Source organism: Molossus molossus, unplaced genomic scaffold (genome assembly GCF_014108415.1).
Source record: "Molossus molossus isolate mMolMol1 unplaced genomic scaffold, mMolMol1.p scaffold_m16_p_10, whole genome shotgun sequence".
Classification (NCBI taxonomy): Eukaryota; Metazoa; Chordata; class Mammalia; order Chiroptera; family Molossidae; genus Molossus; species Molossus molossus.
In genome coordinates, this window is record NW_023425345.1 from 91,659,028 (window position 1) to 91,685,047 (window position 26,020).

The 26,020-nt window shown below is 54.5% G+C and overlaps 1 protein-coding gene across 1 annotated transcript in view; it reads left to right on the forward strand.

The window, feature by feature from the left end:
- Positions 1–1,374: 1,374 nt before the first annotated feature.
- Positions 1,375–26,020, forward strand: part of CRACR2A (calcium release activated channel regulator 2A) — a 104,919-nt gene continuing 80,273 nt past the window's right edge. The window contains exon 1 of the mRNA XM_036251790.1: positions 1,375–1,445. The gene's annotated coding sequence lies outside the window, so the exon portion shown is untranslated. The remainder of the gene's footprint in view (positions 1,446–26,020) is intronic.

Consider the following 26,020-nt stretch of genomic DNA (forward strand, 5'->3'; position numbering starts at 1 on the left):
GTAACAAGGGCAGATACCTCTGATGCCACTTGCTCTCTCCAGCCTCAGTGTTTTCTTCTGTATCATGGGAGTGGGAAGGTTTTGCATGAGGTACTCTCCAGGGTCTTTTCCATGTCTCAGATTCTGATATAAAAGGTGCCCTCACCGGGGCTGAGAGAAGGGCGGCCTGTTTTGCTACCTCAAACGTGCATGCTTGAGCAACACCAAGACAACCCACCCTGACGGGGGGCCACGACAAACGTACCCCAGAACAGAAACGGAATAGACCAGAGCATAGGGCTGGGCCCCAGAAAGACGACCGGGGAGGCGGCCCGACAGCCTCCTGAAACTCCAGTGGGGAGGGGGTCTGGTGCCGCCCTTCTCCGGGGTGGGTGGGGCTGGGGGGGGTTTGTGGAGGGTCGAAGCCCAGGCTTTAAGAAGAAAGGACATCACCTGGACTTATGGCAGTTGCTTAATAAGTGTTTATTTCTGTTCCTCCAGGAACAGGGCTTCGTGCGGAGCGATGGGGAGAAGAAGAGGGAGAGGAAGGGGGTCTAATATATGCACAGCACGAGAATGGCGGGCTCACCAAGCAGGGGCCGACCCCTCTGTGGGGCCGGTGTCTGGGGAAGGACTCACCGAGATGGGGCATTTCAGTGGGGCCTGGAGGGATGAGTAGTGTTTCAACAGGCAGAGAAGGAAGGGGAAGGGCATTCAGGCAAAGCAAGAACCCACAGCAGCTGGTGTTTGGCAACAGCCTATGTTCCCAGAGCAGGGGTGCATGTGTGTTTGGGGGTCGGTGGCTGAGGCTGGAAAATTAGTCTGTGGCCAGGGAATGGGCAGGGAGGACCTTGTGTGCCAGGCTGAGGGTTTTCCTGACCGCCTCTGAAGGCCTTGGAAGATTTATTTAAAACTTTATTACACCTATGTATTGGGTGCTTTTTGTTATACGAGCATCATGCCAACGGAACATCCAGAAGAGACAGAAAAGTGTGAGGAGGACGGAATCCCCAGAGATAACAGCTGGAGCCCACCTGGCGGTGCAGGGTTCAGGAAGGCAGGATCCATACCTCCCCCTAGTGGGCCCTCGAGGTTCCGACTGAGCCCCCTCCTTCAAAGAAATGCCGGCTCTGCAACCTGTTAATCAGGGCAAGGAGCGTAGGGGAACTGGGGAACCCAGGGGCCCGGGCAGCCCGACGGGCAGGCAGGCAGGCTGTGAGCCGCAGCCCCGCTCCCGCCAGCCAGGCCCCCTGGCCGTCTGAGGTCTCCGAGGGCCCGACCCCACGCGCGGCGGGGCAGATCCGGAGGGCGCCCCGGGGTGGCGGCGGGCAGCGCGGGCTCCGGCGCCGCCTCCCCTAGTCCAGCCCGCGCGGTTCCGGCGGGGAGAGCGGGCGGCCACGGGACAGCTGTGAGCCCCGCGGTGGCGTCGGCAGCCAGAAGGGAAGACGGCGACTCCCCAGGTACAGGTAGGTGGAGGGCGGCCCGGGGTGGGCGTTTTCCCAGCCCCTCTGCCCCGTGCAGCCCGAGAGGACGGCGCTTCCTGCCCGCTCCCGCGGCAGCCGAGTGAGCAGACCTGGGCGCAGCACGCGGCGTGCCGGCGGAGACCGCCCCGGAGGGAGCAGCTCAGCTCCCCACCCCGTCCCCAGGCCGCCCTGGCCCTGCTCCCTTCCCCCAGATAACCCAGGCGCTCAGAGCCCTGAGGGGGGCTGGAGGGGGGCCGAGGAGCACCGGCTGAGATCAGGGGTCCTTTGGCCACTCCAGCCTCTCCATGTTACAGTGAAGTGACTGGCCCAGGGTGACAGTTCTAGAAGCCGAACTCCTCCCTTGCCGGTTGTGATGCTAGGAGCTCTTCCACGTGGTCAGGACAACAGCACTGTTGCCCCTTGTAGAAACAAAGAACCGGGAGAGACAAAGTCAGAAAGTCAGAAAGTCAGAAAGGGACCGAGAGAGCCTCCCAGAGCAAAGGAAGAAGGCCAGGAAATGGGCGGCCACTGGGGCCATACTTCCTCCCTGGCCCCATTGGTGCTGTGGTCTGGCTGTGACTCAGGCTGCAGAGCTGACTCTGGCCCAGGTGTGTGTGAATGTGCATGTGTGTGTGCAAGTGTGTACACGCGAGTGTGTGTGTGTTTATGCACCAGGATGTGGTGAATCCACTTGTGCGTGTGGCAAAGCCCTTGAAATCCATATACCTGTCCCCTTGCTCACAACAGTCTTGTTGGAAGCCTGCCCTGTGTTTGGCTCTGAGGAGGGTACCAGGAACCCCAAGTGAATTAGCTTTGTGTCACTCCAGAGGGCAGAAAGGGCCCACGGGTAGGAGTCCCCAGGGGTGATCCGAGTTCAAGAGGAAGAACCTGACTCATAAGGTAGTGAGTTCCCTGTCTCTGGAAGAAACCAACCCATACCAGACAATTTTCTTATCAAGGATATGAGCATAGGGATATGAAACTAGGACAGCTAACTCCACATAGAATCAGGATTTTAATTTGAGGGTCTAGGGTTCATGTCCCTTTTTAGGACACCATACATGACCTCATGTATGTAAGATCTACTGTAAGATCTGCTCTCTGCATATTTTTAATGATAACTGGAGGCCTCACAGATGACTTGTGAGGTCCCTCCATCTCTGAGTACTCCACTGTAGGAATGACGAATGCCACGTGTCTAGGGGACTTTGGAGGAGGAAGGGCACTTCCGGAAGGAGTGGATCAGGATGGCATTCTGGAGGTGACACCTAGGCTGTTCCTTGAGGAGGAGGCTGGGTCTGGGCATCTCTGGGGCAGGGAGGCCTGAGCAGAGTCCTGGAGGTGGGATGTGTCTGGGGACAAGGGGAAATGTAGTGGAGAGGGGGTGAGGAATGTTGGTTGGGATCAGGTGGTTGGGATTTTTGGAATTGTGAGGAATTGGGGAAGGCCTTAGCTGGGGAACTTGAACTTCATTATGAGGTCTGGGGGTATTTTGATGGGAAGGGGAATGGTGTTACTGGGACTGGGTTCAGAAGAGCTTGGTGTTTGGCTGTAATGTTTGAGACGCACTAACAGTGAAGGAAGCTGCTGAGGTAGAACCGGGGAAGGAGAAGATGACAGTGCCCGTGTGTAGCTGAACAGGGCGGTTGGGAAGGGAGAGAAATGGGCATGACCGGAGACATTGCTAAAAAGGATGTGTGTGGGGGGTAGAAACAGGCCAGGGCCCATGGTGGGACATTATTACACATGATCTTATTTAATCCTCCCAACAGCCTTAGGAGGAGATTATTATCTCTGCAAATTTTGTAGAGGAGGAGACTGAGAGTCAGAGATTAAACAACTTGTCCAAGGTCACACAGCAAGTAAGTGGCGGGGCAGGGATTTGAACCCAGCTGAATAAATGTCAGAGGCCAGAGCAGAGGAGGAGGCCACGATGTTGGAGATTTGGGTTCCAGTGCTGGGCAGGGAACCCCAGGAGTGGGGTCGGGTTTGGTGGGTGATTGCCGATGCGGGAGCCTGTGATGGCACCGTACACAGGGTGAGCACGCTCTTCAAACCCGTAGGCCACTGGGGCGCTAGGAGGTGGAGGGAGGTGGGTGGGGGAGTCCCTGGGATCTGGGGAGTCAGTGCCTGAGTTCCCATCATGCCCTTGCTTTTCTCCCACCCAGGGCAACTGCATGTTCTGTGCCAGGGGACTCAGGCATTTGCCATGGCTCAGTGGGCTGGAGCTAGTTCAGCTTATCACGTTGTCCCAGGCTTGGGTCCCTCCTCTGTGTGCCCTCTGAAAAGGGCTACCAGGCCCTGAAGATGTGGTTGTGTGCTGCTGTGGAATTCTGTCAGTGCCATTCTAGGAGCCTAAGAACAGGGCCAGGGTCTCTTACAATGTCCTAGCACCCAGTGATCCAGGGACACGTGTGTCCTATTTACAGATGGGAAACTGAGCTTCAGAAAATCATGGTCCTTCACAGTGGTTAGTGAGTGGCAGAAAGGGGACCAGACCTTTGGGCTCCTGACTCTCAGGTTTTGGTCTCTCGGCAGCCATGTGGGGAGGCAGCTGCTTGGAGAGCAGCCTCCGGCCTCCCCCGTAACATGGCCCTTGGGGCGGTTTTCAGAGATCGGTTCTGGCAGTCGATGGACCATTGCAGGCTGTTCTCCCCTCCACCCCCCCCCTTTTTTTAATCCTCACCCAAGGACATTTTGCATCTACAGATAGAGCGCGGGGGAGAGGGAGGAAGAGAGAGAGAAACATCGATGTGAGAGAGACACATCGAGTGGCTGCCACCCACACGACCCCAGTCGGACCAGGGACAAACTATAACCAAGGTACATGCCCTTAGCGGGGACCCAACCCAGGACTCTCTGATCCGCGGGCCGACGCTCTAACCACTGAGCCAGACTGGCCGGGGTTCTTTCCCCCTCTTAAATAGCACTAACTCAGGCACATACACAAAATGCCACACTGTTTCCATTCATCCATCTAGTGGTCAGGTAATTGCTTTGACATCGCAAATTGTTTCCTTTGTCTCGAGAAATCTGGTAAGGCAGAGTGTAGTTAGCCAGAAAGTGCCCCGTCCAAGGGTGCAGTCAGTGCTCCAAGGGTCCCTGTGTGCACTCCTGGCACCCTAGGGTGCTGGCGGGGAAGACCCCCGAAGGAGAGGACGGCTGGAGCAGAAGGGGAAGGAGAGGGACAAGCAAGGTGAAGAGAAGAAGGAAAAACTGAGTTTAAGGCACAGACACCTCAGTGGCTTGGTCAGAAATGGGGACACACACTTTGGGAACCTGGCTCCCCAGTGCTCAGAGAGGCAGCACGACGCAGGGAGAGAACCAGGTGGACAGAAAAAAGGACACGAGCTAGTCAGCCTTAGAATGTATTGTGCGAAATATTAATAACGGCGCTGGGACAACAGGCGTCAGCCAGGATGTCCCGGGCACGCGGGTCGTCCTCAGGACAGCCGGTGTGCTTTAGTGCCAGACATGTGTTTGCCCGTTTAAGCCTCACTACAGCCCACCAGAGTAGGCATCGCTATCATCCCCATTTTATAGAAAAATTAACAGAGGAACAGAGAAGCAAATATCATGCACATTAGTCATCCAGCCGATCAATGGAAGAAGCAGGACTTGAACCCAGGCAGTTCGGCTATGCCAGTGCCCTGGCTCCAATCACACTGTGCTGACCCGCCACTCAGCGCCCGCTCCTAGGACTGAGCAGTGACCTCCTTGGTCTTGTTTCCCATTGGAAGCTGCTCTCAGTGGCCAATTTAGCATGACTTCATCCGCATAAGAAATGAGTTTGTGCTGGCGGCTGAGGTGCTGGGGTGGGGTAGGGGGAGCACTGTGGGTTTTGTCCTTGTCAAACCAGTCGTGGCTGCACGGGTGATCCGTTCTCGCCTTGCACCCACTCTGCCCTTTCAGACTAAGTCACTGAGGACGAATGGGCTGGGCCGAGCGTAGGAGACCCTCTCGAAAGCCCTTGTTGGGAATGGGATCCTGAAGGCCCTCGTCTGCCTGGGGTGACTGGAGGGATCACTGTCCGATGGACACACTCACAAGCAGGGTCTGTCCTGGCTTGAGGAATGTGGCGTTTTCTTCTGTGACAGGTTCTTCGGAGAGAGCACACTCCCGTCTTCGGTTTGCTTTGGCTCCCAGCCCTGGCTCTCTCTGACTGTCGGCGGGGCTCCCTTCACCCCGCCGGCTTGTTGACACATCCGGGATGGGCTGGCCCAGGGAGGCATGTACAGGGGCACTTTCCAGGATGCAGGGGGGTCAACGCTGGTGGTTCAGAGTCCAAAGGCCTGTGTCCCCACTGAACCTGCACCGAAGACCCTTATTCACGAAACAGAGGTGCCCTGCCCAGGGCTGGAAAGAATGTGCGCTGGGCCCCGAACTTGTGGGGGGGTGGGGCCTGCCAGAGGGTCCGGGTGCCAGCTGGCTCCGCACGCCCCTGCCCTTCACGCCCTGCTGGGTCTGTGCAGTTCTGTGCCCTGCTGCACTGAGGAAAGCTGAGAAAAGCCAAACTCAGCACACATGCTGTGGGTGTGCCGAGACCCGACGGGACCGGCTCTGGGACCGGCTCTGCGACCTCCTGGGCCGCATTGCGGTTCCGGGCAGGCAGCTTCCTTAACTCCCCTTCAAACTCACAGTAGCAAAGGGGACTAGGAAGGTGGCTCTCGTGGCTCAGTTGCCCGTGTAGACAAGAGGAATATCTCCCATGACCTGGGCGGCGGGCTTATGCTCACTTTATTTACTTTAGCAACTGCTCAGCGTTGAGCGCCGGGATTTGCAGCTGGCCTGAGTCCTCTGGGTAAGTACAGGCCGCTCGGCCATAGGAATCCACGTCAGCGCACGGCCTCGCCGCTGGTGTGGAAGGTCGTGGTGCTGCTGTGGGGGAGGAGACCAGCCCCCTGCAGCCCCTCCCTGGTCACACACGGAACTTCAGGGACTCTATTCCCATGGCACCTCGAGGCTGGATGGCTGAGAGCTTGGCACAAGCAAACTCAGTCCTTATTACAGCCTAGTGGGATAGGTGCTGTGATTGCCATTCTCCCTGCCGGACAGATGCGGTCCTAGGGGTAGAGAAACTTGCCGAAGGTCAATCAGCTATTAAGAGACCGAGGTGGAATTCGAACTCAGGCAGCGTGGCCTCAGGGCCATGTCCTCAACTATTCCTCCGCCTGCCCCTCTGAGTGCTGAGGCCAGGGCCCCATTCCTGGCCCTAGGGCTCACCCTCTCCATCTGTTTCCTCCTCCTTCAGTGAAATGGGTTCATTCCCGGCTAGTTCATCTCAGGTGCGCACATGGAGGGGAAGGCACCGTGGTGAAGGCATCCTGGTCTTGTCGGTCATGGTGGCTTTACCTGTTGAGAGTTTGCTCCCAAGTTCTGCAGTCTGGGGTCCTCCTTCCCCTTGTTGGTCCTCGTCGGCATGCTAGTCTCAGACTGGGGTTCCCCAGAGGCCAGGGCAGACTCTCACCTTGTTAGCATCAGTGGTTACTGCGCCAGCTCAGGGTCCCGGGGGATCTGGTTTAAGAAGAGAGGGTGTTGTCCCTTCAGCCCCCACCTACAGTCCCCTTGGAGGGATGGTCTGAAAAGATAACCCATGCCATTGGAGTTTACTGACAAGCAGAGTCAAGGGTGTTTCTTGTGGGGCTTGAGCTGGACCGAGAAGCATGGGCAGGCTCCGGACAGGCAGAGCGCACAGTGGACACATCGAGGGGGGGGGGCGGGGGCTGTGGCAGCACAGAGCTCAGTGCACTGAGTGTGGAGGTGGACGGCTAGCGGGTCCTCCTGCTTGGAGCCCCCCAGGGGTCTGTGTCACCAACGCGCTCTGCTCAGCTGCCAGGGCTATCGGTGACTGGGAAGTGGGGGAACGAGCGGCTGAGAAATGCTGCCGGGCCCCAGTTCTCTGCTTCAGCAGAAGGAGCTTCTGTGAGTCTGCCCTGCTTTGGGCTCTGCACCAAGTACTTTATCCAGCACTTTGTACATTTCTGCCCATGGTCCTAAAAGGTGGTTATTGTCATCCACCCTTTCCCGAAGACGCAGCAGCATCAGAAATGTAACATCCCCAGGGACATAGCATTTGATTTGATTCTGGACTCTCTGATCCTTCCTTGTTCGCCCGGACTGGACAGAATCAAGCACAGCCAGCCCCGCCCCGCCCATTGGTATACACTCTAGAAAATTTCCAGAATCCACATGGATTTGGTATGTATTATATGAACCCTCTTCTTAATTGGAGCCTTTAGCCAAAAAGGATTTGCTTGAAAACAGCTTAATTATATACCATAGATAAACTGCTAACGGAATTTACCAAACTACTAAATTAAGCTTTTCAACTAATTACACATGTACTATAGAAGTACAAGTTTAGCCTTGACCATGGGTCCCTCCCCAGGCAGAGGGATATTGAATCTTCTCTGGTCAACAGGTGCTCGGTCACCATGTCAGTTCTCGTTCTTGCTCATGCTCACTTGTGCTTTTCTGTCCCTCTTGGGGTCTTGCTGCAGCCGGACTCTGCATTTGCTCAGGGCAAGGAAGGTCACTCCCAGGCTGTGTCCTGGCCGCAGACAGCGCCAAGTACACGTCCTGTTTCTCCCAGCATTTTTATTTTCTGCAGCACATTTCCTGTTGCTGGTCACTACCCGCTCTGTGGATGGCACTACCTCTGCCGTGTCGCCCTATGCTCAGATTCTGGGGGTTTGTCTCGTTTGGGGATTGAGGTTCCAGCTTCAGTAGACGTGGCTTACCTCTGGGAATGCAGTCAGCACCCAGCAGAGTTTCGCAGGGTCCCCGTGCGTGGTAAGATAACGTACCACCACGTGCCGGGCACCGTTTCTCACTTAGGATTTAACAACCCCATTTTACAGTCAAGGAAACTGAGGCTCAGAGAGGAAACTAACTCACACATCTAGTTCTGGCATAGACACCTACATTGCAGGCTCCTACCTCATCTATGCCATTGATGCCTCTGCACTGACTGCTCCCTACCAAGGGCTGACCTCTTGGGGTGTGGGGTCCGCTTGATAATAGAGCTCTGCTAACACACCTGTGAAATGGGAGCAGAATCCCCCGACTCCAAATTAGGTAAGCTGCCCCAGGACAGGCCGGTCAGAAATGGAGGGGTGGGGCCAGCTGTCATTTTTCTCAAAGTCTGCTACCGAACTCTGTAAGGAACGCAATTTTAATGCATTGAAACCAAAGCTTAAATTAGAAACAAAGGCACAAAAAGGAAATGCTATGTGAAATGAATGTTAATGAAAAAAATTACTAGGCCTTCATTATGTAATCACACAGTGCAAACAAAAAACATTTTTTTATCACAAAAGCCCCATTTACTACAGTTAGAAAGAGAATAAAACGCTCTAATTCGTACTGAATAGCAATCAAATGATACCACATACCACATCTGAATCTTCTGGTATTTTAGGGGTAAATCCTTGTGGTTTTATTGAATATTAGTGCCCAAAACAAAACGGATCAACAGATACTGAGCACCTACTGTGTGCAGTGCCTTGTTCTGGGAGAAACAACAAAGGCTATATTACTTCTTTTGGCACCCGTGTGACTATTGCCAAGGGAAGTGACAGGTGGTATGAGCCCTAGCAGGACACAGGCTGTGGGGAAGGCTTAACTAGTCAGGTACGAACTGAACTGGGCCTTTCAGGGTGGCAGAATTGGTGGGGTCCCGGAAGGAATGTTCCATGAGGGTCCTTACGTTCATTTGAATAGACTGTGTCTGAGGACCAGTCTGCATGGACATTAAACCAGTGACGTTCTGCCCAGGCCATAAGTCGTGCCTCTGTGCCAGCAGCATTTCTAAGGGTACCTCCTCCCGTGCTGGCCTTCACCAGCTCAGGTTACCATCAGTGATGTGAGGGGCCAGGGTGCAGGTCTGGCCTCCCGTCCTCCTCCTCCATGGAGACAGGCTGGCCTGCCTGGGCACGAGTCTACGCTGGGAGGTTTCTCGGATCCGCTTCCATGTGTGCTCTGCGGACCACGCTGCATGAGGACGGAGAGGGGACTTAGAACCCCGTGGAAGGTGCTGTGGGCGGTGGAGGGGAAGCTGGCACCGCCACCCTCAGAGACTCACCCTCTTCATGCAAAGTCATCCACCAGGAAAGCCAACCAAAGCAGACCGCGGGGAGAAGCCCAGGTGATAACTCTGAACAAGAGGCTCAGTGCTGCGTCCCTTCCTGTCTGCAGCTTTTCACAGCTGACCACACCCAGGGCCTGGTGACGGCGGTTCGTGCCGTCCTCTCTGCCCTGCCTGGTTTCTGACTTGTTCCGTCTCTGCGCCGCCATCCCGTGCTGTCTGCAGCCTGCCAAGGCTCCCGGGCTGGGCTGCCCGGAGGCACTTTAGAAAGAGATGGTAACTGCCCTGGCCAGTTTGGCTCAGTGGTTAGAGTGTCGGCCTGCAGTCCGGAGAGACCCGGGTTCGGTTCCCGCTAAGGGCACCTACTTCTGTTGCAGTTTGTCTCCAGCCCTGGTTGGTCGTGCGGGTGGCAGCCACTCGATGTGTCCCTTCACGTCGATGTTTCTCTCTCTCTCTCCCTCCCACTCTATCTGTACAAAAAAATGGAAAAATATCCTCAGGTGAGGATAAAAAAAAAAAAAAAGAAAGAAAAAAAGAAAGAGATGGTAACTAAGAGAGTGACAGTCTCGGAGGACTGTCTTGCCCTCACCCAGAGAACACACGTGTTCACCCCACCGCTGGTGGTGGTCAGCCTGTGAACCCCAGGCTGTTTGGGTCGAATGAGTGCTCCTGAGCACGTTTTCTTGTTCTGGGCTCAGACACAAGCTGAGTGGCTAATCGTGCCTCAGGTCCTCTGCCCTGCCCCATCTGAATGCAAGTGCCCACCTAACGGAAGTCCTGTGCGGGCCTCTGAGGGTGCGGGTGTCCTAGGACCTGGCCAGGAGCTGGGGCACAGACGGACCGGCCAGAGAGCTCGGCGGAGCAGCTGTGCTCGGCAGAGGCTCCTGGCCGGAAGAGCTTCTCCTCTTGCTCACTGGGGGCCTCAGTCGCCTCACGTGTAAAATAGCTGCCCTTCGGATCTGTTAGGCATGTCTTAGTGGTGGAATGAAACAGTGACAGAAGTACTTGACAAAGATGGAGCGTTTTGAATGGGGGCTGCTTATATTTTTTGCAGCCAAATAGTTTCCATCCATTCATCGGGTTGGGCTAAATTAACCATTTGCTTTGTAGGTCAGTATAACAGGTCTATGGGGTGTGGGCTCAGGCCTTGGTGCCCTTTACTAGTGGGTGAGCTGAACAGTCTGGTTAAGGGACTGAGGCTTGGTCAGGGTCCCCTAGTCCAGAGCTCTCTAGCCCGCCAAGCCAGACTCTCAGGCAGAAGTGGGCAGAGTCCTGGCTGACTGGGGCCCAGGGAGCCGGGGGTCTGCTTCCATCCAAAATAGCACAGAGACGCCCCGCAAATCTAATGGGAATCTGAGGCTTTGTTGTCATTAAGAAACAATCCATGGTGTGTCCTGATACCCAGAGCGGCTGCTCTGCCTTTGCAAACATTGGCCCAGGGTGTGGAGAGTGGAGGTAACCACGGATCACAAAGGCTGGAGGGTGATGTGTCAGTGAGCGCAGGTGGGCGTGGTCAGACGTCTGTCAGCTCCACTAGGTGTCGATTCAAGTCAACTCCCTGAGCTACCGATGGCACTATTATTATCTTTGTTAACTAGAGGCGAAGAACTTGGAAGCTAAACATCTTGCTCAAGGTCACAAAGCTAGTACGCATAGAATTTCCAAGGCAGGCCCTTGGGCTGCACAGTCCGCCGTCCTGACAGTACGCTATACAGCTGACCCTGAACAACGCAGGTTTGAACTGTGCGGGGCCACATATAATCGAACTGTTAACACTGACCAAGCACTTCAAACTCGCGTTGTTCAAGGGTCAACTCCTGGCCTGGGAATCCTCGCAAGCGTGGATTTTCAACAACGTGGGCTTTTCAACTGCGTGTGAGCTCCCCTAACACCCCCACGCTGCTCAAGGGGCAGCTGTAGTACCTGGTGATGATCCTTCTCATCGCCGACTCTTTTTGCAGTTTGCACAACAGTCCCAGACTCTGCTTTTCAGTCTTTACAGCTGTGCAGTGAGGTGGTATTGTGCATCCACTGTGCATGGTAAATGAAATTACAACTGGAAACACTTAGTAAACTGTCGACTGCGCTACAAATATACATATGATCTAATTATTGCCTTCACGTGACAGGCGAGGAAAACATAGTAACAAATGTCAGAGCAAGGATGCCCCAGGTCTCAGAACTTCAGGTCTAGCGCTGTCTGTTTCCTTGACCAGCAAGGAGAGATTGGTTCTGGGTTGATCTGGCCGGACGCCCCCTCACCCGCCAAATCGTTGCCTAATGAAAATCAGGCAGAGAATGTAAAGGAGACTACAGCTAACTTTTCTTGCAGCTTTATAATTGCTTTGGATTCTTTGTCCAAAGGTTGTCCTTTTCGTTCCCTGCAGATATTTGCACGTTTGTCTTTAATTTCAAGTTCATATGACATCATAGTCATGTCTGTGCCAGACTTTTAGGTTTTACTTCAGTGATGCCGATGACTGCTTGGGCAGGGTCCACTGGCCACCCTGGCTCACAAAGCCCCTTACGACCTCACCTCTAGCCATTCCTTGCTGTGTTAAAACTGTCCTAGCCTCTTGGTCTCCTTCTGTTTCCTGAACAGGGGAAGGCTGTCTCCCCGAGGGTGTCTGCGCCCTCCTGTCCTTAGAACACTCTTTACCCCATTTCTTTTCTCACTCCTGCTCACCCAGCTGAAATGAGTCCTCCTTCCCTCGTCTCCTCTGTGTTGGTCCTGTTGCTCTGTGTGCCCCGTGTCTTCCTCGGAGCGCTCAGCGCAGCTGTGACCCCATCACCATCTTTGTAGTTTCTTTCACCCCACCGCCTGGTAAAAGCTGGTCCACGCCTGTCCTGCTCATCACTCTACCCCGGCACAGAGCACAGAGCACAAAGCCGGGCGTGGAGAATGTCGTTCATTCGGAGAACAAACCCATGAATGAATTTGGCTTCTGCCCCATCCCCTCACTGGTACTGCTCTTGCCGGAGACATGGCACAATGTGCCCGATCTGGGCCAAGGGCTGAACGCTAAGAACAGGTGGAGAGAAAACGACATGGCGGTGGGAATGTGCAGTCATGTGGTGGGATCGTGCTTTGGGAACACGGCCCTGTCTTCTGGGAGCATCTGAGTGCACATCACTCAGGATACTCTTAATGACAGGTACCAGAAACCCCAGCGCAGTGCACGTAAGGGACGAGGACGTTTATTACTATTATAACAATACAATAGCATGTCTGGAGGAAAGGTGGCACCAGGGTCGTTTAACCCAGTGGGTCAGTGATGTCATCAGGGACCCAGGTTTTTTTCTTTCTCTGCTCTTCCCTCATGGTCACAGTGTGGCTGCAGGAGGTCACAGTGTGGCTGCAGGAGGTCACAGGTGGCTGCAGAAGGTCATGGTGTGGCTGCACAAGGTCACGGTGTGGCTGCAGGAGGTCATGGTGTGCTTGCAGGAGGTCACGGTGTGCTTGCAGGAGGTCACAGCGTGGCTGCAGGAGGTCACAGCGTGGCTGCAGGAGGTCACGGTGTGCTTGCAGGAGGTCACAGCGTGGCTGCAGGAGGTCACAGCGTGGCTGCAGGAGGTCACGGTGTGCTTGCAGGAGGTCATAGCGTGGCTGCAGGAGGTCACGGTGTGCTTGCAGGAGGTCACAGCGTGGCTGCAGGAGGTCACAGCGTGGCTGCAGGAGGTCACAGGTGGCTGCAGAAGGTCACGGTGTGGCTACAGGGGAGGTTCCTGCATCTTCCTTTCTAAGAGCCAGGAAAACATTTCCAGGACCACCCTCCGGGGGCCCCTCTTCATGTCCCAGGGACTGGAGGTGGGCCAGAAGCCCATCTCTCACCTCCCCCCGGCAAAGGGCCTGCATCTGCTCGGACTGGACGAGGCCCTGAGCTGGGCACACGCAGCACCCTGAGTGGCCGTGGAGTCGGAGTTCCGTTAGGAAGGAGGAAAGGAGAAATGGATGTCGTGGAGCTGAGCAGGTGTCAGCCACGAAACCCAGCCCAGGCGCCAGCTGCAAGTTTATCCAAGAAGCCACAGGATGACAATTAAATGACTTAACGTCTTTTCTACCCCGAGAGTCTAAAACAAGATACTTGAAGTCAAAGTGAGGAGACGTTTCCTCTGTCTGTCCACCTGCAGGTACTGCCCTGGCCACAGCTGCCCTTCGGGACATTGGCTCGGAGCCACAGCCGGGCCATCCGGCTGCTTGTCAAGGGCGGGGCTCCAGGGACTTGCCTTCCTCCTGAGCCCAGCCCGGGGCTCCCCGCTCTCCCACGGCCACGTCTCGGGTGAGAGCCCTGGGGAACCCCAGGGCAGCCGGCCCCGGGACCCGGGATTCAGAAGAGCCTGCGGAGAGTTCAGATACGGTTGCCACCCCACCCCAGGTGCGTACCTGGACCCGAGGCTCGCTTACGGTAAGAATCAGGGTTCCTCGAGCAAGTATAGGAGGAGCCGCCCCCTGCAAGAAGGCGGGGCCAGGTGAGCAATGTTCTGAGTGATACCGAACCGGTACCCCGTAGCCGTCCCTGGTGTTCTGTAGCCCTGTGAAACTGTTTGTCGGGCTACCAGAGTGGGTTCCGAACCACGCGGAGCTTGTGTTTTCTGCTGGTCAGGTGTGTGGAGGGTTGTGGAATTGGCTCGTCGTCCCTCCAGGGTCTGGCTCTCTGAACAGGAAAAGGAGCTGGTGAGAAACTGATGAGAGAAACTCCCATCGAGGGGAGCAGGTACAGATCATGGACAGCAGGGGGTGTCCATGGTGGGCCGAAGTCTGGGTTCCATGCCCTGGGCAGGGGTGACAGCTCCTAATAATCGTCTGCTAGCCTGGCCTTCGAAGTTCGCCCAGGTCTTCCGGACACACGCGTCAGGAGCACTAACATGAAATACGCAGAGATGGAGTCCGAGGCAGCACAGCGGGACGCAGTTACGAGCGGCTTCGATGGTATCCGTGGGGGGTGGAGGAACGCTCATCCGGCCATTATAGATGTTGTTCTACTTTAAGCGTCTGTCTTAAATCTTCAAACTGTCAGCTCCTTGAGAGCAGTAATACAGTACTTCATTTCTCTTATATTCTTCACAAGGCCGGCACTCAGTAATTACTCACTGGTTGATTTTTCGGTGTATACTCAAACAATGAAACTTTACCAGCCAAGGGCCTAGAATGTTCATCCATTTGGGCAGAGTTGGCATCCGTATCTATTGGGCCCCCTCCGGAGACGAGCAGCCTCAGACGCCTTTGCCACTTGAACTGGCCTGCGTGTGCTCATTTCCTGGGGCTGTGGAAACCAAGTACCACCAGCTGGCTGATGGAAAACAACGGAAAGGTGTGGGCTCGTAATCCCGGAGGAGGGGAGTTCAAGGTCAAGATGTTGGCAGGGCCCTGCTCCCTCTCTGACCTGTAGGGGATCCTTCCCTGTCTCTTGCTGGCGATCTTGAGTGTTCCTGGGCTGGCAGCCGTGTCGTCTAAGCTCTGCCTGCGTTGTCACGTGGCGTTCTTTCTACATGTCTATCTTCACATGGCTACCTTCTTATAAGGACACCGGTCATATTGGACCAGGGGCTCTCCCTACTCCGATATGAGCTCATCTTAACTAATGACATCTACAATGACCCTATTTCTAAAGAAGACCCCATTCTGAGGTACGGAGGGCTAGGACTCCAACTTGTCTTTATTTGGAGATCACAGTTCAACCCGGAACACGAAGTGAGCTCCTCACAGGGCCGAGACGAGAACAGACGAGGGCTGGGTGCAGACCGACATGTCCCTTGGTGCTGCCTGGAAGGGGCAGGGAGGAGAGGCAGCAGGCACGGGCCCTCTGTCCGCTTGTCCCCTCTGGGGAACTGGGCTTGGGTTGGGGCCCGGCTGACACACCACGCTGCTGTCTGTGCTCCGGTGGGGGAATTCCACGCTCCTGTTGCCCCGACTATTTATAGCACACGTCGGGAAGATGCCTCGACGGCTGGGAACAAACAGACCTTCTGGGTTCTAGGTAACCCGAGCTTTGCAGGAAAGTGAGGAGCCTCACCCCCTCCTGTGGAGAGGAGGAGCTACTGGGCCAACCAGCTCTTGGCCAAGCAACTCAGAGAGCGTTCTGGGTACCAGACCGGGAACAGCCTGCCTGTCTCCAAACCTAGTCAGACCTGGACTCCGGGCTGCCGACCTTCTGCCTCCCCTGCTGAAGGCCCCTTGCTGCCCAAGCTGTCAACCGGAGGCCTCCAGGCCATGTGTAACCTGCAGGCGTGTTTTGGCTACAGTGGCTGGTGTTCAAATGTTTTTATATTATTTTTTGAATAAGCACTATATAAGCACATAGTTCAAAAATCAGATCGTTATAGAAAGATATCTAGTGAAATCTTTTCCTGGCCTCCATCTGCCGGACCTGCCCCCTCCCCTATTACTACTTTATTGCTTTCTGAGACCTTCTTCTAGAGCTTCTTCCTGCAAATACAAGTCAGCGCAAACACACATTCTGCCTCCTTCCCTGTCTTACATACGGGTGGTATATTTTGCACGTTTTCTACCTTGCTTCTTTCATTTATCTCGGTGCTCTTCCCCATCAACATGTCGAGGCGTCCCCACCTTTCCACAGGGGCAGGCACCCCGTCGTATGGGTGCGCCCGCATTTACTGAACCAATCCCCTGCCGATGGACATGGGTTGTTTGCAAGTAATGCTGCAAGTAATGCTACAGTGAATAAAATGACCATTTTGTACTCTACTTGAGCATATATAACTTTTTAAAGGTCTAAAATATCTTGGAAATATCAAAAAAGACTAGAAACACTGGGTTCTAATAACTGTATGTTGACAACTGTTTGGATTGGGTAGCAGCGGGTTCTAAGGGTCCCTAACCTCAGGTCTGGCCCGTTCCCCCCTGGCACCTCCCCCACGGCCTCTTCCTCCCTGTTTCCCTTGAGGCTGAGTGTCGGCCAGCGCGGAGCATGTCGACTCGAGCTGTTCTCTTACGGTGGATTCGAAAGGAGGGGAAGATTGCTCTTGTACTCACGCTCTTTCAAGTAGAAAGTGAACGCCAAGGAGGCTGTCTTTTTCAAAGAGAAAAGAAGACAGACTTCTTTGTGGATGTGATTCTGTTTCTTCTGTACGTGACGCATTGGCTCGGCTGTGCTACTGGTCTGGGCGCTTGCGTGCTATGCCCACGCCTTGCTCTCATCCCCGGGCAGAGGGGAAGGAACTCTGCTTGCTGGTTGCTTTGCACCGCTGGGGCAGCTGCTTGGAGACCAGCAATAAAAATGAACAAGACAGTCCAGCGGGTGTGTTCAGTGGTTGAGGTCGAGGTTCGATTCCCGGTCAGGGCACATGCCCAGGTTGTGGGCCGGATCCCCTGTGAGGAGCATGTAGGAGGCGGCCAATCGTTGTTCTCTTTCATCAATGTTTCTATTTCTCTCTCTTTCTCCCTTCCTCTCCCTCTTTCTAAAATCAGTAAAGGGGGGGATGAATAAGACAGTCCAATGTATTATTCTGTTACATGTATCATCTCACCAGAACCCCATGTGGACTTAGCATTTCTATTCCCATTTCATAGACGAGGGAGCAAGAACAGAGTGACGTCACCTGACCAAGACTCATCACTCACCCATGGTGGAAGTAGGACCCGAAACCATGAGCTCCTGGCTCCAGAACCTGCCGCTTTAGCCCATATGTTACACTGCCTCCAAACTCTTCCTTTAGAACAGGGGCGTGGCTCACAGTTACACGTCTCCCCTTTTCAGTGTGTCGTCAGTGGAGGCCAGCGCGGTCGTGACAAAGATAAGAGAACATTGATAAAGACAGGTGGGTGGCGACATGCTTCAGAGGAAGCAGTTTTGTCCTAATAGAAGCCAGGCTGGTCCCCTGTGGTCTGTCACACTGGACAGAGCGGAATTGGCCCACTGCCCCCTTTGTTCTTTGGCCCAGACGTGTAGGGAGCAGCTTCTGAACACAAGCCCTATGCCAGAGGAATGGGCCACACCCCGTCCGAGCCTGGTTAGGACACGTCGACAGAGGCTGCAGTGCCACCTGCTGTACGTGGCATTGGAGTGACATGGACGTGGCAGGCTGATCCTCAGTGTCACACAAGAAAGAAATTCACAGTGGGGTGACACGGGGGGTGACATCGCTGCTGGGTGAAGGAAGGAAGTGGGGCCGGAAGTGGAGGCCCTGAGCTGAGGCGTTGAGCCATCTCTGCCCACAGCCCGGCTGAAGGTGATGGCAGCTGCGGCTCGGGAGCTGGGGGCCCTTCGGAGACGGCTCAGCCAGGGCTGCAAGGTGGGCTGAAGCGAGGCGCCGTCCCCCTGTCCTGCATCCCAGCTCCGCCTTTCTCCTTCCTCGCCCTTGGTTTAATGGCCGAGCTGAGCTGCCTCCCCGTGGGGCCTGGCCCCTGGGAGTTAGCGTCCTCAGGTGAAGGACTACTAATCCCCACAGCTGAGGGGGCCGGGAGGGCACAGTTCATAGGTCACCATATTCAGCCCTTGACATCACACCTCAGCCGAAGGATCTGCAGGCCGGGGCTTCTTGTTACAGGGCTTTCTATTTGTTGCCATCCTTCCTTCTTCTCCCCGAGTCTGCACGCGTAGCACCGATCCTCTCTGTGGTCACCTAAGAACAGGGGGGTTGCTCTGTACTCGTTCTTTCTGAGTGTGACACCAACCGCAGCAGCCTCCAGGCGGAGGGACTGGGGCGGGGCCGCTGTTCATTCAGATGCGTGGTCTCGGTGCTGATGCCGGTGGTGAGATTACACCAAACGAAGGTGTGGAAACTCAGTCCAAGAGATTTGCTGCTTGTGATTCTACGGATGAGTAATGGAAACTCTATTTTTCTACTTAAAAGGAGACTGCAGAGTCCTGATGGAAGGCGGACAGTAGTCACTAGAGGGCCACAGCTGAGTGCTTCTCTGTGCATCTGTGTGGACCGACAAGAGAAGAATCCCACGTTCTTTGTCCACAGGGAACTTATGGACAAGAAGAGGAGCAAAATATACAGTTGACCTGTCTTGGGCCCGTTTCCTCATTGGAGAAATGAATGAGGTTGGGCTTCCCCACTGTTGTGCCTGGGGTCAGAGCTGCCCCTGGGTGGTACTTCACCAACAGGTGCTCCGGGGGCATGAATCACAGGGGCCTCGGTAACATGCCAGCTCAGGTCTGTCCACAGCTTTCGGTTCTGCATGTCCAACAGGTTCCCAGGTGCTGATGCTGGGACACAGCTCGCAGAGCTTTGAGTACTGAGGCCCGGGGGGCATTTTGGAAATCTGTGGGTGGCTTTGAGTTGCCACAACCACAGGACAGTGCCCCTGGCACGACTGGGTGGGGGCTAGGCATGCTGGTCACGATTCTCTGTGCAAACGTCCCTCAGTGAATTGTCACCCACCCTGCCACTCTCAACCCACTGTACATATGCATCGGCAATTGCTTCTTACATGGTAATACTGCGAGGTTTTCAAATAAGTTATGCCAAAAGCCCAGTTAATCTAGGAGACCGTTGTTTTGGGGAGAGAAGCCTAAATGGCATAAAGACATAGCCTTGCCGTGATCGGATGATTCCCCCACCGTCTGCAGCCTGTTCGATCGGAGCATTTGCAGACACGCGCTGAGCGGGAAGTCATTGCAGACGCAGAAAGTCGCCGCGGATTTGCAACAGGAGACTCAAGACAGGGTCCGACAGGCAGACCTAGGGCAACGCGTCACTGATCAACAGAAGCACATGAATATCACCATCTCAACGAACTTCTGCAGAGAAGCTGCTTTTAAAACAGCTTATATTCCAATCTACAGAATATATATATTTGTAGTGCAATGATAAGAAATCTCTTGCAGAAAAACAGATATTGCAGTGATTTACTCAGGGGCCGTCTTTGTGTTTCACTCTTACGTTGACAGTCTCCCTAGGGTCGACCAAACAACTTTTTCCAATCCACCCTGCTTTCCCCACGGCCTAACCCAAAAGGATATGGTTCCCAAGGCTTGTTAATGCCAAACACTGGGTGTGCCTCCGCTGTGTGGGTGGGGTTTCCAGAGCACACACGCCTGTTCCGCGGTGCTCCTCACTGCCCCGTCCCGTGTCGCAGTGTAACAAATATCTACTTATACATAAGGCTTAGCTCATACGAAAGCTCATTTGTTTTCTCTACTCCCACTTTTGTAGTTTAATTCAGCGTGTTATCTCTACTTCGTAAGTTACTACCTTCTTCCTGTGATCAGATCCAGACAGGACAGTGGGTTTGTGTTTCTCACCCTAGCGTTTCCATTCCGTTGTCCTCTGCTCTCTTGTTCCCTGTGGTCTTCGCGAGCCGCGTGGCATCTGGTCTTACCCACTGTAAGTAGGCGTGAGCGTTGACGGCTTCACCGTTCCTTCCCACGTAGACGTGCGCGTGCGCTTCCGTGCTGAAATCCGTATCATTTTATTGTAACTTGCATTCCTTTTCCTTCTCATAGTCCAGTGAGAACCACATTTTGCATGTGGGCTGACTGACGGATCTCGTCGTTGCGTTTCAGGCGCCGAAGGGCATATATCCAAATATTTGTTGTAAAAACAGTGCTTTGATTGGAGTGAGGGGAGCGCCCGGGTTAAATGATCTCTCTGACATTCTTTGTGCAACATTTAAAACACCGTGGGTGGTACTATGATTTGCGAGCAACTTGAAAATAATCCTGGGGGAGAAAGCAATCGGCGAGAGTTGGCGATGAGATACCAGGAGTCCTCAAGATGTAAAATCGTGGCTCCCCCCAGGTTGTACCTTAGAAACGGGGACAATCAAACACACCTCCGCACGAGCACTTACACACACACACCCCTCACACCTTGACCCCACCCAGAGTCATTGAAACTGAACATCTGGAAGGAGGACCAGGCATCTGGAGCCCAAAGGTCTCCCAGAGAATCACTGGCTGGAGCGGGGTGAATGGCGACAGGGTGGGCCACGCCCCAACCACCAGGACCTGCGAACGTGACCCTCTCAGAGAAGGGTCTTTGCAGACGTAATTCCGGTACAGATCTCCAGCTGAGACCATTCTGGATTATCCTAAATTCAGTTAGTGTCCTTTTAAGAGGCGCACAAAGGAGAGAGACGGAGAGAGACGGCCATGTAGGCAGGTTTGGGGTTGTGAAGCCACAGGCCAAGGAAAGCCTGCAGGTGCAGCAGCTGGAAGAAGGCAGGCATGCCTTGGCCCCTAGAGCCGATGGGGGGAGACAGCCCCGTGGACAGCCTGGCTTAGGGCTTCCACCCTCCAAAACTGTGAAGGAACACTTCTTCGTTGTTCATCTTAGTTTTCGGTAATTAGTCACGATCGCCCTAGGAAATGAACACACTGCCTAAAGAGTGGGTACCACTTGGGGAGATGGGGGCAGTGTAGGAGCCCTGCGGGTGTGGAAGCAGAGCGAGGGAACAGGAGCAGGCCCGGCTGGAGGCAGGATGGGGGCGGGACGATGAGCAGGGGGTGGCTTTCTAGGAGTGGGAGCTGGTTCTGCAGAGCCCACCTGAGACTCCCTGCTGTGGAAAGATGCCTTCCTCTCCGTGCGGTCCTGTCCCAGTCAGGGAGGAGCATCTGCTGCCCTCCTTAGACCACAAAAGGCCCAAGAAGCCGGGTGAGTGGGTTCGCCCCTCATCCACAGCCCGGGAGCCACCGAGGGGTGCTGAGGAGGAGCGACGTGGCGAGGCGGGAGGGGGCCTGCCTGCCCGGCCGAGGTCGCACGTCTGAACACTTGGCGTCTGCATCCTTCCTGCCCTCCACACCGGTGGCCTCGTGCTATGGTGGCTTCAGGAGCGTGAGCAGAGGCATGTGTTTCCCAGCTGGAAGTCCAGGGGAAAGTGTGGGCTGTTTGGGAGGATCCGCCCATGTCTTGGGAGTGGGTCCCTTCTGCAGATCCCTGCTGGGAGCCCCATCACTGCTAGTGAGCTCCGGGGGCGCCCGCGCCCGCTCACTGGAGTGAGGCAGCAGCCTTGAAGCTTGCCCCCCAGCTGGACATCCCTACTAACCATCCAGCCGGCTCGTGGAGGCACCTCCCAGCTGCTGCCTACTTTCTGCAACGTAAGCAAGGGAACTTGCATCACCAGTGCTCGAGACATCGGTCCCCCCGACGCTCGGGCAGGCGCAGCGGGAGCTGTGAGGGGTGACAGTGCTCCCCCATAGACTCACTGATCACATTCGGCTTGTCTTCTGAGCTCCCCCAGCAAGGGCTCGTAGTGTGGGAGCAGAGAGGCCCCGAGTGGGACCGCCTTGGGGTGGAGAGCAGTCAGGTACTGCCCGGGAGCGACCATCTCGGGCTACGGTGCACTGAGTGGGGGTCCAGACTGGATGCACACTGAAGAGGAAGCAGAGGGGCGCCCCACCCAGTTATTCTCGGTCTTCAGCAGTCAGCTGGGCTGGGGATTTAACATTGCCCATCGTCCCAGCGGACAGAGGGCTCAGGAACGCCTTCGTTTCATTTTCTGCGAATGAGACTCTGAAGGAAGGAGTCACATCCTTCCACAGACGGCACTGCGACCCGGATGGCTCTGTCGTAGCATTGAAGGAGGTGCTGCAGGGTGCTAGGTGCAGGTCAGAGGGGCCTGCAGGCCTCAAGGGGTATTTGGGATCCCCTGGAGAGGACGCTCTTGGGGAGGTCATTCTGGGCATCTTTTTGCCTCCGGGAACCCCAGCACCACCCCTGCCCTCTGTGGACTGTGGCGGAGAAGGGCGTCTTCAAGTGAGGGGGGCCTGAGGGTAGGGGCAGGGATGGAGGATGGTTGCTGGTGTGAAGCCTCATGGGACACTGAGCGGCCCCCTCCCAGGACTTAGTCTCACTGGGATCTTCAGGCAGGGGACCAGCGACCATATTTCCAGTTGAGCAGCAGAGTGCTCTGATTGCAAACACAGTTTCAGGTCTCCACTCCCTCCTCCTGCTTTGAGGAACACCGGGGGCATTTTCCCAGGGTGGGTGGAGGGGTGGGTACACCTGACACAAGTGACACACTGAACCGTGGGAGAAGCAGCGGACTCCGGACAGCGAGCTGCGTCCGAGAGTCCCAGCCGTGGTGAGGGGCCGACTTCCCCCACGTGTTCAGCCGGGGAAGGGGCATTCCAGAGACCAGCAAGGTCTGCTCAACAGGCATGCTGAGAGCTGCTCGGGCCCCCCGGGACAGCGCCCGGGTACTGCTGGGAACAGACAGACGGGCCCTGGCCTCGGGGAGCTCACCGCCCTGGCTGGAGGAAGGTGTGGTCTACACACACGGGCTTCCTCGTTACGGGGGGTGAGCGTGCTAGGGAGGGCTTCCAAGTCCCTGAGAACATGCAGCCGCAAACCGAGTCTGCAGGGTCTTCGAGGCCATCTGTCCAGCTCGGCCAGCTCACAGACGAGGAAACTGAGGCCAGATGGGGAAGGACGTTGGCAGAGATGACTAGTCAGTGATCATGATGGGGCTGGACGCCACCCCCGGCTCCCAATTCTGTTTTCATCTGGGCAGGGGAGTTGGTTTCTGCTGCGGTCCTTACTACCTACAAAGTAAAGAATAGCCCCTCGGAATGCATGTCATCCTGGAAGCATCTGTTGATCCTGCTAGGTTCTGTGACCTCCGGGAGTTAAACATTTCATGGGGACAGACATGAATACAACCAAGTATAGCGCAGTGTGCTGAGTCACAAACATGAATAACTGTAGCAGCACAGAGAACCAGCAACTGAGGACCTGGTCTGGCATTTGAGGCCCCCGGGCCCCAGCCCTGCCTCTCACTCCACATGAATGCCACGCGTGCTGGCCGCTTAGTTCCCCAAATCGTCCTCCCTCGCTGCAGCCCTGGGCCCGGAATGGACTCCTCAGCGCCCAGTTCTACAGATCCTGCTCCATCCTCCAGGGTCGCAGTTTATCACCCAAATCATTGTCCTCATCATTTGTTGAATTTTTCTTGAAAAACCTATTTTATCGTGTAAGTAATATATGTTTATTGTAAAAACAAAAAGCAGAGAATGTGGCAAACAGTAAAGAAGAGAACAAAAGGCACCCGGTAAACAGAGATAAGCATTGTTAGCAGGGAGGTATATTTTCTCCCCACACACTTTTCGCGCTGCGTTTTCTCATTCTGCTATGTGTTCTCGTTTGTCACATGCACTTACTTCTTTTTCAAATTTATGTTTTATTGTCGACAGTATTACAGATGTCCCCCACACCCCCTTGTCCCCTCCACCCAGCCCCGCCCCGCCCCTGGCCTTCCCTGTGAGCTGGTTGAGGGCACGGATAACGTGTCAGTCACTTTGTACCCTGTTACTAACACAGCACCTTGCACTAGGAGTCTCTCTGCAAAGGTCAGCCGAGGAGAACCACTCCGTGAATTTGTGGAAGCAAATTTCTGTCCTAGTGATCGATGCTTGTTTAAAACTTGCGTGCATTCCTTGGGCACCAGCCTGTTGTCGGCCACTCTGCTGGGTGGCTGGGGAAGGGACTGGAAATCCACAGGGATGCGACACGTGGCTGAGACCGTGTGCGTGTGTGTGTGTGAGAGAGCGTGCATGCATGTGTGTGTGTGTGTGCGCGTGTGTGCGTGTGTGTGTGCGTGTGTGTGGTTAACTGTGCTCTGCATCCCGCATGGGGCCGTGTTGAAAAGCAGCTCCACCTGCTATTCTTCTGAGGCTCTGTTCTCGCGTTAGAACGACACCGTTGATTCTGGCAAATCTTTCTTTATCCTCCCTGATAAAAAATAGTGTTGGCGTTTCACCCGGCAGGGAAGTGGGTGAGATTTTATTCTCTGACAAATCAGTGTGGGCTCTAAAATACTCTTTGCTTAGATTAAAATGGAAGAGGCTCTTGAGCTAGGATAGCAAATGGAAATAGCACAGACTCTTTTCTAGAAAGCTTGGTGTCGGAGCGGGGACCAAGTCAGCAGCCCAGCGGTGAGAGCAAAGCAGAGCCCACGAAAGGGTTCCAGGGCAGGAGAAACAGCAGAAAGTGCTCGGGGCCTCAGGAGCCCTTCAAGGCCCGTGTGGAAAACACAAGGGCTGGTGTGTAGAAGGCAAGAGGACTGTAAAGACAGGTACAGGGCCCTGGCCAGTTTGGCTCAGCGGTTAGAGCGTCGGCCCGCAGACCAATGAGACCCCGGTTAAGGCGTGTACCTCGATTGTGGTTCATCCCCCGGCCCTGGTGGGGGTTGCACAATGTGTCTCTCTTGCATCAATGTTTCTCTTTCTCTCTTTCTCTCTCTCCCTCCCTCCTAATCTGTCTAAAGATAAAGGGAAACATGTCCTCGGGTGAGAATAAAAAAAAAAAGGCAGGTACAAAGGAGACAGGCCCATGTGCCTTCTGAGCCTTTTCAGTTGACTGCAGGGGCATGTTTGTGATTTTTATGTCTTTCTTTCTTTCTTTCTTTCTTTCTTTCTTTCTTTCTTTCTTTCTTTCTTTCTTTCTTTCTTTCTTTCTTTCTCTCTTTCTCTCTTTCTCTCTTTCTCTCTTTCTCTCTTTCTCTCTTCTCCTTCCTTCCTTCCTCCCTCCCTCCTCCCTCCCTCCCTCCCTCTTCTCTTTCTTTCTTTCTTTCTTTCTTTCTTTCTTTCTTTCTTTCTTTCTTTCTTTCTTTCTTTCTTTCTTCTTTCTTTCTTTTTCTTTCTTTCTTTTCTTTCTTTCTTTCTTTCAGAAAATGTGGCACAGCAGAAACTATTTCTAGAATTAAATCTATCAGAGGGAATTTCATTGCAAGATCAAGGAAAAAGTCTGCAAGTTTTTGCTTCTGGTGAAAAACATCTAAAACCAAGTGAAATCAAAGGGAAGCCTCAAACAAACAAATTATTGATTTGGGGGAAGTTAAGACCTCTCGGCTGGAGCCTCTTTGGGACCCAAAGAGCAGAGAGGGAGCAGGAAGCACCCGGGGCTCAGCCCGTGGGACGGCCTTCCGTGCACACTGGGGTTTCCTCCGTGCGCACCGGGAGGCCAATGAGACCCGTGGGCTCTGCTGTTTGCATGGTGCAGGCGAGGACGTGAGGACCCTGAGGTGAGGCCGAGTGACTGCCCAAAGCTAGGACATTAGTGGTATTGAGGAAATATGCTTTTAGAAAATAAATAAATAAAACAAAACCCTAATCTAGTTAGTTTTTTTTTTCTGCAGTTCTGCATTGCCCATAGGAAAGAAAGGGTTTTAGTGGAAAGAGCATTTGGGATGCACTTGGTTTGAATTCTGGCTGTGTCTGAACAAGTTTTTCATATTTTTTCCAGCCTCAGTTTACTTATCTGTACAAAATCCAGGCTGACCCTAAAGTGCCCCAGGACCGTCCTCCCTTCTCAAGCATGACCACCAGCTCCCGAAAGCTGCCCAGCAGGCCTCGCACACTCTCTGGCTCATCCATCACTCAGGGCCTGTCCCGGGGCTGGGACGCAGCAGGGAACCGAGGTGACAAAGCCTCAGCCTTCCCTGAGCTTGTGTCCCAGGGCGGGCTGTGCAGCTGAAGTGTAATGTGAGCCAACATGCACTTTTCAATTTTCTAGTCGCCAGATCAGAAGAAGTAAACAGGCAGAGTTAATTTAAATACTCTGTTTAACCTAATATACCCCAAAT